Source organism: Gadus macrocephalus, chromosome 19 (genome assembly GCF_031168955.1).
Source record: "Gadus macrocephalus chromosome 19, ASM3116895v1".
Classification (NCBI taxonomy): domain Eukaryota; kingdom Metazoa; phylum Chordata; class Actinopteri; order Gadiformes; family Gadidae; genus Gadus; species Gadus macrocephalus.
In genome coordinates this window covers 17,334,007-17,346,328 of record NC_082400.1, presented here as the reverse complement: position 1 = coordinate 17,346,328, position 12,322 = coordinate 17,334,007, and the positions used below count along the sequence as shown (strand labels likewise).

Below are 12,322 nucleotides of genomic sequence, written 5' to 3'. Positions count from 1 at the left end.
TGTCTGCACGAGTGTGTGTCACCGTGTCTGTGTGTGCGTCCTCTGTAATCTGCTGTTTTAACGTGGACATAAATGCATATGCCTTTGTGTCTGTGTGTATATATATGACTGTGATTCTGTTTATATGTCTGTCGGTGCATTTGTGTGACTGTGTGTTAATGTGAGTGTGTGTGACTGAGTGTGACTCTGGATGCGTGTGTGTGTGTGAGTATGACACTCTGTGTGTGTGTGTGTGTGTGTGTGTGTGTCAGTATATGGTAAATGGCGGTGGGACCGAAGACAGAGATTTTTTTTGATATTCCACTTAGACAACTAATGGATTCCTTACGCCGTCTAAATGAATAGCTGTCCATTGGAATTGCCTCCAAACATGTGCAGACAAGCAAAGACCCATAAAGATTTGTTCCCGGTCCTGACACAACGGAACATGTGCTCCAATGTGAACCCAGCGTGGCGATCCACCGCTCATAATTGCCGTTATGTCCCTGTAATGTCATCCCTACGCCAAGCAGAGACCTACATGCATACAGGCTGAGGCTAAATTGTTAATCTTGCGTTGAGTGAAGAATCCTCCTGACGTGGAATGTTTTCTGGAATAATCATGCAGATGAATTCCGTTGCGTATGATGTGACGCGACATTTTCTTTTTAGAGTGAAAATAGAAATATAACATGATGCAATATATAATGTTATATGATCATGTGGTCAGGGAGATGAACAGCGGATTAAATAGTGGTCCACTACGTCATCTCTTTTAGGGATGCTTAAATATACTAAAATACCAAGGTTTGATTGATCAAGTTCATCATTGATTTGTAAAGGTCAGAAGGAGGTCATCGTCCCCATGTCATGGCATGATTGAGCTAGCATGCAGCAAATATTAGCTGATGGAGAAAAGCACGTAAGGGCTTTCACACTAGCATTTGGGCCATTTAGTGGGTCATCAGTCAGACCCCCCCCCACCCCACCCCTTGCTGAGATGGGGGTAGGTCAATGTACAACAGGTCATCACACTGGCTTTAAGATAGGGTTGTTTCCTAGAGGGGGGGGGCAGAAGTTACCGTGTGTGTGTGTGTGTGTGTGTGTGTGTGTGTGTGTGTGTGTGTGTGTGTGTGTGTGTGTGTGTGTGTGTGTGTGTGTGTGTGTGTGTGTGTGTCCCTTTGTCTGTGTGTGTGTGTCCATGTGTGTGTGCGTGTGTTTGTGTCCCTGTGCGTGTGTTTGTGTGTGTTTTATATCAAGGCTCCTTCTATTATTATCTCTTTCACCGATGTCTCTAGCCTTCCCTAGAGGCATTGCTTTTTACATTTTGAAACATGGCCAGAATACGAACTACATTGGTAAGACGATTGTTAAGAAGGCAATAGACGGATGATGTAAAACAGATACAGAGAGACAGCAGTCAGGGTGTAAAGTGCAAAACATGAAATAGCCTACTTCTGGTAAGGAAAAATTACTTAATAGGCTTAAACGTAGATAAAAGCAATACAAGCGAAGACTCAAGAGGAGCCAACCTCACCAAGCCAGTGCAGAATAAGGATGTGTCTCCTGGACTGAAGGACACTTTAACCACGGGCGCCTTGACAGACCTTGGCACTTTGCTTCTATTCTTGGAAGGAGCGCAATTACGTTGATAGACGAATGAGGGAGAGATGGAAGGGGGCTGGTGGGGTAGAGAGGGGTGGATGGTGCGAGAGAAATAACTTGTTTGTTCTAGTTCGAAAAAAGTGTGTAAAAAGAAAAGGCTGTTCTCCGCTTGGTTGAGGGGTAATGGCGTGGTCTGACTCTGACCTGATCTGGATGTTTGGCCGGTCGGAGTAAAACGAACGCAGGGAACAGAAGATCGCCCACTGCAGCTGCTAACCACTTTAAGGATTTGTTGCGACGTTGAAGGCTGAAATAAAGAACCAAATGTAAATCCCAGTGTGCCACAGTAAATAGGCCTACTATATATTATATATATATATATATATAAAGCTTTCATTGAAAGTCTCTTGGCAAATGAGGAATGCAATTCGCAGAACATTAAACTATATGTTACGTGACAAGCAGATATGCATAATTTGCAACCAGGATGTATGGTCAGGTATGGTCAGAACCACAATGACCACCACATCCTATTTTGGACTCAAGAGTCCGTATTCAAGAGAGACACAAACATGAATAACTTGCTTCTTTTGGACGTGTCAGAAGATTCCTAAGATAGGCTACTGTAAGACGGCGTCATGTCAGAAGCGTCGGAGCAGGTTTGGTGCTCCACGTTGTGATGGATCCACCCCAGGGAGTCGGACGGAGTCCCTGTTGGGCTGCGGGTGCGGCGCTGGATAGCTGTGTGTTCTTAGATCATGTCAGGTCAAGTGTATTTGTATAGCCCTTCACCACAATAGCACTCTCTAAGGGCTGCCCTCCAGAGCTGGCGTTTGGTTGAGTTAAACGCCCCCCCCTCCTCCCCTCCCCAACAGCCGACCCCTGGCATACACTTTAGAAAACTTCCACTGCCTTCCCTTGGCATTCCATTAGATGGAATTACAAAATCGAACAAGACATGATTGCAATAGTCTGAGGCCAGCCCAGGGGGAACCAAACAGAGACAAGCCTGCCGGAGAAATGTCTGCGCTGCTCATCCAATCACAGCTGTTTCTACGGAAACACGACGGACAGACTCCTTTATAATAATGAAGAATGACAGCAGCCAGCTTAGTTTAATTTGTCTGCCTACAAATTGGATGATTCTATCCGAGAATCCATTGTTATGCAGCAGTTAAAAGATCAGCAGTCCAATTAAGTAAAATAATAATCTTGTTCATTTCTATCACAACAGCAAACAAACGGAATACAGACTTTTAAACATTCTATTTAATGTGTTCCAACTGTTGAACAATGGCGATGTTTTATGAACAAAGTGTACATTTTTTAACCGCTCTTAAGAAATTCCAATTCAGAAGGCAAATATCATGAACTACAGATTACTATAAATGACAAGGCATGAATCCATAGAATTAAGTTTCTGTGCCCAAATTGATTTCAAAACACCTGTCATCCTTTTCCCGTAAGCTTCAGTTAGCATCAACGTTAGCTGGTGAGTTCTGATCGGTGGGGGACCTTGATGTGGATCCACACTGTCACTTTGACAGCTTTCATAAAGGACGTCTCGCAGAGTTCAGGAGCCCGGGGATGATAGGAAATCATTCTAGAAGACGTACCCGTGGAGGGGAACTGTGGCTCTTCACCAAATGATTAGTTTCTATCCATCCTTTCCAAATTCGGGGTTAGTTTTGGGCTGTCTTGGCTAGCAAGGATAGTGTGTGCGTCTACTTATATGTCTGTGTACTCGGGAGTGTACCATTGTGTGTGTGCATGTTTGGTCTCTTCCATCATCGGCAGCTGCTACCTATACCCCTGAGCATTGATGCCAGTATTATGAAGACCCATGCCACTTAAACAGGATTTTTGGCAATGTACTATACTGCACTTTAACTATTTTTGTCCCTGTATAAATGGCATTTTATGGTGACTTAAATTAATGGTTAAAAAGTATGTGCGTGTGCATACATAATCTTCATAATCACCTTTGACAGGACCATTGCCAGACCAACATGCGACAGTGAGTGGTGTGCGTGTGTATGACAGCACCTTTCACATGTGTCCATTGAGTTGGCGTGCGTGTGGGCAGGCGTGCCTGTGGGGAGACCGATGAGGGGAGACCGATGAGGGGAGACCGATGAGGGGAGACCGATGAGGGGTGCTGTCGGTGTGACAGGGGGTTGGGTGCCGGCTCTCATGCCATCGATTGCTCTCTCCGTCTTATTTAGCTCCTGCCAAACCTCACAGCTCGGCATCGACCGGGTCTTATTAAAGCACCTCCTCGCGGACACACAGCGCCCCCGGCTAAACAAACACGGGTGGCTGCAGGCGGGGAACGGGTCTCCACAAAACCAAACGCTGTCCGCCTCTCGCTTTAGTGAGCTGCCAGGGGGGTTTCTCAGAGTTTAGTTTAGAAAAAGAGTCGTTTAAGAAGAGTGTTTCAACTGAAGTGGGTGCTCCGACTACAATAAATGGAGAATTATTTTATTTTTATTGCCAATTGTATGTACCAATGAAAGGACCCCAACGTTTCTGAAGGATAGGACAGGGACGTAGTCAACATATTAAATGATTTAAAATACATTTCAAGAATCATGCATTGAAGCAACATTAGCTGCTGATTTGATTAGGAAATAAGCCATCATCACTTAAACAAACAATCCAAAATGATCTGACCCTTTACCAGCAATCCCCAGGAGAGAAGGCCGACATTGGGGCTCTGTAGGCTGATGACTTCCATCTTAAACGTGCAATGTAGAAAAATGTAGATTTCTGTAAATAGCAAAGAGAACACAGATAATAATGGTTGGGGGCATGTTAGGCACGGGCCATTCTCCAGAAGACCAAACCGACAAAGATCGTGTTGGCTTGCTGTAAGCCCCAGATCCTGCTGAGAGGGGGGGGGGGGAAGAGAGAGAGAGAGAGAGAGAATATCTCATCTCCAATGAGATATTAGCCAATCGGTGCCAAGAACCAAAGGCTGCCTCGACGGGGGCATTGTGGTTGCGTGTGAGTAGCGAGCAGCGATGGCGGCACTCAGGTACTGAACCATCTGTTGTTTACCCTCGGCTGCCAGCACCCATAGATCTACATCCACTAGAGACACAGCTGTCTCCCCGCTCGCAGTCTTCTGCTGCACGCTTACCATCCATTAGATTAGACAGCCCATGTCTTTGTAATGATTCTGCATGTTCGAGGTTTACCTTTTAAGAGTTGGTCAGTTTGAGAAAGAAAATAATCACTTATTTGTCTTTTAGCCTTGATCTAGTTTACGAACCTTGAGAGCTATTATTAATCAGGGGAAGGGGTATTCTAACTGCAGGTCGAATAGTCTTTCTATCATGCTGGGTCAAACTGCCCCTAAAGGCACTTGGTCATGCACCACGTGGCCTCCTTAGGGAGATACAGGGGCTTAAGATGCCGTCCACGTCAGCTTCGTCATGCGTTTGTTTGAATAATGGCTCGGTCGTCTGCTTTAGGAGGTTGAAATTCCCCCAACGCTTTCAAAGTGAAAGCAGTTACTTTCTCCTTGCCCTATTTTTATTTTATGGGATGATCTCAAAAAATGGGTCTTGCAGCTCAGTTTAGAAGTTGCACAAGTGTGTCTATGTGTCGCTTACCACGCAGTCACCCAGGGGGGAAGCCAATGAAAGAGTTCCCAACTAGGTCAGGTGGCCATCCAATGGCCGAGTGAGGAGGTAGAACCAACCAGCAAGTACAACAGCAGTGAAATAATATGTATAGCACATAGCTCAGCGTAGCTATTTCCTGAAAGCAGAGCTTCATACGTACACATCAACTATATGTTATCCGATATGAGATATCACCTCCTCTGACGTTAAGCATTGGAACTTAGCTTGGAAGGTCACTTATGGTCCTGACACACCATTCAGACTGCTGATCGCTGACAGAAAAGGCAGTCGGACCGATTTGGTCATGGAACAACATGTGCAATCAGCGGAAAATAACCCAGACGGGCTTGAAAAGATCACCGCAGCTTTGATGACGGCCGATCGCACAGCAAACACCGAGCAGACTCAGGTCACCGAGTTCACCAGAATGTTCGACGACCGATAATCTGGTTGGTGTGTCAGGGAGGGCCTTAAGAATGCCGCATGCAGCCTTCTCCTTCCTTGACACCAACACATGACTGGATCAACCAAGGGAATTCCCTATGGACAGTCGATTATTAGAACCCTGTAAGGGTGAAAGTGGTGATGGGGTGTGACCCCCTTCTTGTCTGACAACAGCCTGTTATCCTAGCAACATGTGTGCGATTCTGGAGCTAACCCCGTACTTAGTTTCTGTAGAGAATCCATACCTCTTACTGCTGCTGGGAGACGGATGGGTGTTTACTGTGAGAAATAAACATTCACACATTTTTTCTTTGCATAAATGCTACCAACATCCACTTTACATTAAATGATTTAACAGACAATATTGCTCCTCGAAATACCTCACGAAAATAACATTCTAGCCATTTAAATATAAATATACGCTTTTCACACCCAACTATGGAGGTGGGGATATTGAGGTTTTGCAGAATCTCTTTGATGCTGATAAGCTCTCCTCTCCACAAGAGACCGACTTGTCATTAGTGCAAACTTGAAAGGTTTTTTATGCAGCTCCCTTTGTTTAGATGAATGCACTGAACTTGTCCTTATGAGGTCTCCTGGGCGTCTCCATACCGAAACGAACACATCACCAGGGGGCCAGAGGGCCATCCAACCATCGTTCCTGCTATTGTGTTAGCCTGTTGGGGCACTTAAGGATGAAGAAACCCCAGGACAACCAGCCACATAGTAACTGCATTCCAACAAATTCCATAACACAACTGCATATCAGTAGCTCCTGGCTAACATATTTCAGACAGACGGGTTGCCCTCTTGTTATGAAACAGAATAAACCCATGGGAGTAAATGATTCAGCTACAGTACGGTTGGCGGAAGAAGCTTACATTTGCTCTCAGTCAAGTTGACAATGATTGTTATAATTGTGAAACCCCTGGTTATGTTCCAATGGGCATCAAAATGACTGATGTTTAAAGGCTACACTAACCTACAACTCAACACACATTTATATACGTCGACAGCCCTCAATGATTAGAGTACTGCATGAAGAGGGGGCCATTCCATTCCTTTAATGGACAATAGATGGTAGGCCTATGCCCTCTTTTTCCAGAAGCCCAGTACAAAGGCTGTTTGGCGCTTGTGCAGCAGTTTTTATCAATAAAGGAAGAAACAGCAACACAGGGTCCCTTGGGTACAATTGTTAACCGTCACACTGGATTGTCCATCGTGAACCTGCAAGGTGCAATGGGTGAAACCAATGCGTCAATCAAAAGTTGAAATTTGTTTCTTGACCGGTCCATCACAGCAAATGGGCGAAGAAAGACTAAAATGAGGCAACTCGAAAATGTAATGCTAGTTCTTGTCACTTGGAACATGAACTTTAATCTGAAGACCAGACCTCAAACCCTGGACATGCAACAAAACATGAACATGACGATCGCTTCCTTTCAATATCAGTTGACAACTACTGCCATCTTTTGGCATCATGGTGTAACAACACGACAGCGCAATAGAAGTCACCGTTACTACTTTCTGCCAGAGGTGGCCGCTGCTGAACAAAATTGCCTCGTAGTTTTTGGGCGACCAACCACGATTGGGTGTCACAAAAACACTTACCGACATACTATCGAGGTTGTTGGCAGAGTGGTAATTCATACCAACATACTTCATTTCTGTCCAAAATGGGAAAATTTGGTTTGACGAGATATATTCAGTTAGCCTACATAATAGAATATTGAAAGGCGCGACTGTGGATCAGGAAGTGTCAGCTATGTCAGCTCTCCAAAGTCATGGGATGTTCGCGAGTGAACTAGGCGTTTATTTTTTACTATAGTAGACTGGACCCACGGTTAAATATATTCATACATTAGGACGGCATTATATTGAGGCCATACGGATCGATAAAAAGTATCTGATCTGGCTCAAACGTAATCACTTAAGCATTAGCACCGATGTCAGCGAAAATTACATTTAGCTGACGCTTTATCCAAAACGACCTACATTTATCTGAATTAATACAAGTATATCGCCGTCGGTATAGAAAGGATGTTCATAGAACCATGTGCCAAGCACCACCAATCGCTTAATTTATCCATTCCCCGTGCACAAATATAGCAGTGTGTAGCATCTTATCCTATCCAAGTAGAAGTTCCAGGACGTACAACACAAGTAATTAATGTTTCAGCAGATATAGCAACTACTTTTAGTCAATAGTAGGTACTTTGAAGCATAATCTGCTCCGAATTTAAAAAACACAAAAGGTTGAGGCATTAAAACTAGGGTATTTCCAGACTGGCATCGTTTTTAAATCACACGACTTGAGAACACCTCATACATTACCTTATTCGAACCGCATGTTTCGCGAATTTATTCATATCGCGTCAAAAATAAATACAAAGTACCAAAAGAAAGACGCTCCACGATAAATCTGTAAGAGGTATGTAGACACGGTCACAAGACCCTGACATGTTCAGTAAACTCAACCCTAACCATACCACTAAATAGCAGGCATGTTCCGTATACCCAGACCACCCAATACAACCACATCCTGACAGTCTAACACTTGAGATATTTAAGGTAAGCAAATAAATCTGCCATACACATGGTCACGTTTAACCTTAAATCTGAAGTTTCACAACACAGCCACTCGTTTGGCAGTCCCTTATAGCCTCGGTATACTAGTATAGGTCCCCTGTCAAAAACGCGTATCAAACATTAGTGCTTACGGTCAACGGTCAGAACAGTCTCATTAATAATGAATGCACAGAGAAGGATTCACAAATGTATTTTGTGATTTATATATAAATTACTCTCTTCAAATACATTTCAATGCAAACACAAATGGATATCAGTATGTATGAATGTAAAATTTGTCCATAAACAAAAATAAGTTTCACAAACACATTTTTGATCCACACACAAATGTACCTTGTTTTAAATAAATGCAATATAAATATATGAATTAAAAAAATGTTTGCAATTTTCATAAAAATGTATTTGGATGTTGTTACATTTATATACAAACTGTTAAACTTGAATTTACAAGACGCTTTTCATTGGTGAACTTGTTGCATTTGTGTGTGAACTGGTCTGTATTTATATGTGGATTTTTGAGACTCCTGACGTGGCTGGATTCACAAAACGAGGGAGGCATCTGATTGGCTACAGAGTTCCTTGTTGAAAAAAATGCATTAGTAAATCTAGCGACGTCAGGAGTCTCAAAAATCCACAAATAAATAGTCCAGTTCACGCACAAATGCAAACAAGTTCACAAATGAAAAGCGTCTCGTTAATTCAAGTTGAACAGTTTGTATATAAATGTAACATCCGAATTCATTTGATGAAAAATGCTAATATTTTAATAAATTTAGGGTTTATGTAAATCCATAAATATCATTTATGGATTTATATAAACCCATAAACATTTCTGATCCGGACACAAATGTGCCTTAAAACAAGGCACATTTGTGTGTGGTTCCGAAATGTTTGAGAAACTTTGTTTAAGGATTTATTTTACATTTAAACTTGCCGATATCCATTTGTGCGTGCATTGAAATGCATTTGTGAGAAGAGAGTAATTTTTATATATAAATCACAAAATACATTTGTGAATCCTTCTGTGCATTCATTATGACTGTTCTGACCCCATAGTGGCGACACTGTCTCACAATGTTTAAACACAGACGATAACCTTCCTGGACAAATTCAAGGCAAACATGTTGTGTAATAGCATTTATTTTGTTATTCTATCGCAACATTCTCCACAGTTCATGAACAGACGTGGCATTTAAACCCGACCTAAACCCTGGTTTACCTATTCGTGGTTCATGGGGCAGCAGCTGGTGACGACAGGAGGACGTTACAGTGGGTGGAGGACGCCATCTTGCCATGGTCCTTCCCGGAAGTAGTTTTTTTTTTTTTGAAGAACAGCGTTATTTTACAACAAGAGTCGATATTTTATTTTATAAATCACTTTGTATCGTCACTTAATGGAGACATAAGAAACAGTCATGACACATTCACACTATTTCCCAAATAATATTTTAATGTCTAAAACACAACACGCAAAAATCTTTCTGTACATTATTTACACACGGACGTTAACCAGTCTTCATAACATAACAACCCGTTACAAAGAGTCACCTTGGTCCATCTCTTTGAGGGAGACTCTCCGCTTTCTGCTCCAGTTCACAGCCGAACCCAGAGTCCGTGGCACTGTGACCTGGAAAAGGCTCAGACAACGTTTACATGTTCATGTGCACTCACTCCACCGAGACGATGGGACACTGCCATCGGTCTACTCAACAATGGGTACCTTAGCAATGGGACACATGTATCGACATTGTAGTACCTGCCATCTGCTCTCCGTTACCGTAGCGTTTACCTTCATTACGCAAGCGGTGACCAGGAGAGAGGCGGGTTTGAGGCAGACGTCGGTGGGCAGCTGGCGCTGTTCGGGAGTGCGCCCGACACTGCGGGCGGTGTCGGGTTCAGCTCTGTGATAAATAAAGCCCAACCATGAAACATGCGACATAACCCAGCAGCGATTCTCTTGTCAACACATTGACTACAACGCCAACTCATTTGACACATGGAATTAAACGGAACAGAAACAAAAGAAAAAAAAAATGCAATTCAGCACACCTTTTGCCACAGACGTGTCATCGGTGAGCCCACAGGCCACAGCCAAGTCTCGCGAGGCCTCGTCGGTTAGACCACGTCGGCTAGTCCGGTTCCTGATTTGCATGACGGCTCACAGGCCGAAAACTTCCTCAAAGTCCCGCTGTTGGAAAGCGAGATAGTCGTCGTAAATGGAGTCCAACGCCGTGGAAACGCTTGTCGGCGACAACGACTCCCCGTAAACGTCTACGGCGGTGTCGTAAACAGAGCGCGGTGAGAATGAGTCACCGAGAGGCGACGACATGTCTGCGTAGACGCGGGCCATGAGGTACTGGGTGGTGTTCTCCGGCGCCATGGCCCTCCTGTGTCCCCCTTCTTCCTCCCCCACTGGCCGGAGTCCCTTACCGGGTCTGGGCGTCGACGGCTTTCCCTTATGGACGCATCTGTGACCGGTCTTCACGGTCTTGTGTAACATCTTGAAAGTGTCCTCCGTCGTCCTCGTTCGAAGCATTTTCCACTTCATCTTCGACACGAATTTGTGTTTGGTCGAACAGTTTGTGGAGATGTGTGTGGAGTTGGAGTCCATGGTCTCAACACACATTTCACAGGAACCGCTGAAGTGTTCAGAAAGTGTGCGGGCCGCGTCCAACGACTGCGTAGGAACAAACTCCAGCGTAATACCAGACACCTTCATAAACACTAAACCCCGCTACAAAAAGCGTCTTGATACAAAAAATATATATATCAAGTTTTATGTCGTGCGTTAGTGGTAAATATTATCAAAAGTGTATTTTGTAATCTGCGCTCCGCCGCTGTGAGACCGTCCGGGTAGGTTTCTCCTGCAACGATTAACGACGTTCAGCTTGCAACGACCTATATTAGAAAGAATACCCACAATCCCCTTTTCTTATTCCGGTCTAAACATTCCTCCTACTACTGCCCCCTACCGGAGGGGAGACCTTACGTCCCAATTGCTTTTATTGAATAAAATGTTGATTTGTGGGCATGATACAAACCATGACTTGTCATGAGCTTTTTTCTGATGCAAAGGAATACAATAAACAGGTGATATGAAGGAGTTTAATATGCAGGGGGAAATTATCCAAGTTCAAAACTTTTACCACAAAGGAATACGAAACAAGATGAGAAAGTGTAATTTAGATAGAAGCCAGAGGTCTGAAGCCAGATGAGAGAGGAATGAGACTCAAGGTCGAGGTGGGACACGGAGCCGCACATATGAGCTGCAGTCTATGTTAGCATGCATCAGTCCTCAGGACAAAGTAGACGAAAGGTCCAGTGAGAAAGTCCTTTCCCCTCAATAGGGACGGTCATAAATTCCCTATCTCAGGCCACGGCTGCTTCTGCTGCATCTAAACCAAAGTTATGTCTGGAGAAGATTAATATTGTACCAATATTGGCGAATAAAAGAGTAATATTTTACTAACATTGAAGAATAGAAGACGATGATTGAAAAGCATTGTACCAATACTGAAGACTAATATTGTAGACTAATATTGTAGTTACATTGCAGACCAAATTACTAATATTGAAGAATAATGTAACCACTGATATTGTTATATATTTGTGCGAATTTAGCATATTCTACACAAATACATCTTATCTTATCATATGTTTGGAGACTTGGGATTAATGAAAACGATCGAGAATGAACGCTAATTATGCATCCTTTTTATGCTGGTTAAACTAAATATGCATGCTGACGGAGTATTGCAGCATTACTATTCCAAACCCAAATTGGATAATATATATTATCTATTTAAATGTATTGACGTTCATAGTATTTTAGAACATGGAAATTGTTGATGCGATTTTGCTTTTTTTATCCACCAGAGGGCAGAAGATATCGACTGATCTACTTCTTTCATCGCCATCATTCAGCAAGACAACTGTAAAGAGATATCCCGTCCATAGATTACTTTTGTTTCTATGTTACTCTGTTCTATGTGGTAAAGCAGTGAAGAGTCTCAAAAGAAAAAACAATGTCAAATACAATGACCGCATTCAGCACCACCACCCATTGACCATAACGA

General features: G+C 43.3%; 1 long non-coding RNA gene across 3 annotated transcripts; it reads right to left on the bottom strand.

Annotated features, from left to right (window-relative positions):
- Positions 1–1,252: 1,252 nt before the first annotated feature.
- LOC132447875 (uncharacterized) lies at positions 1,253–11,772 on the bottom strand. 3 transcript variants are annotated; one of them, XR_009523244.1, is made up of 3 exons: positions 10,296–11,154; positions 5,202–10,147; positions 1,253–1,891 (listed from the first exon to the last, which is right to left on the bottom strand). It is a non-coding gene; the product is annotated as an uncharacterized LOC132447875 (long non-coding RNA). The 3 variants fall into 3 exon arrangements; XR_009523242.1 differs by having other exon boundaries at positions 1,748–1,891; positions 7,992–10,147; positions 10,296–11,144; XR_009523243.1 differs by lacking the exon at positions 1,253–1,891 and having other exon boundaries at positions 9,492–10,147; positions 10,296–11,772.
- Positions 11,773–12,322: the final 550 nt, after the last annotated feature.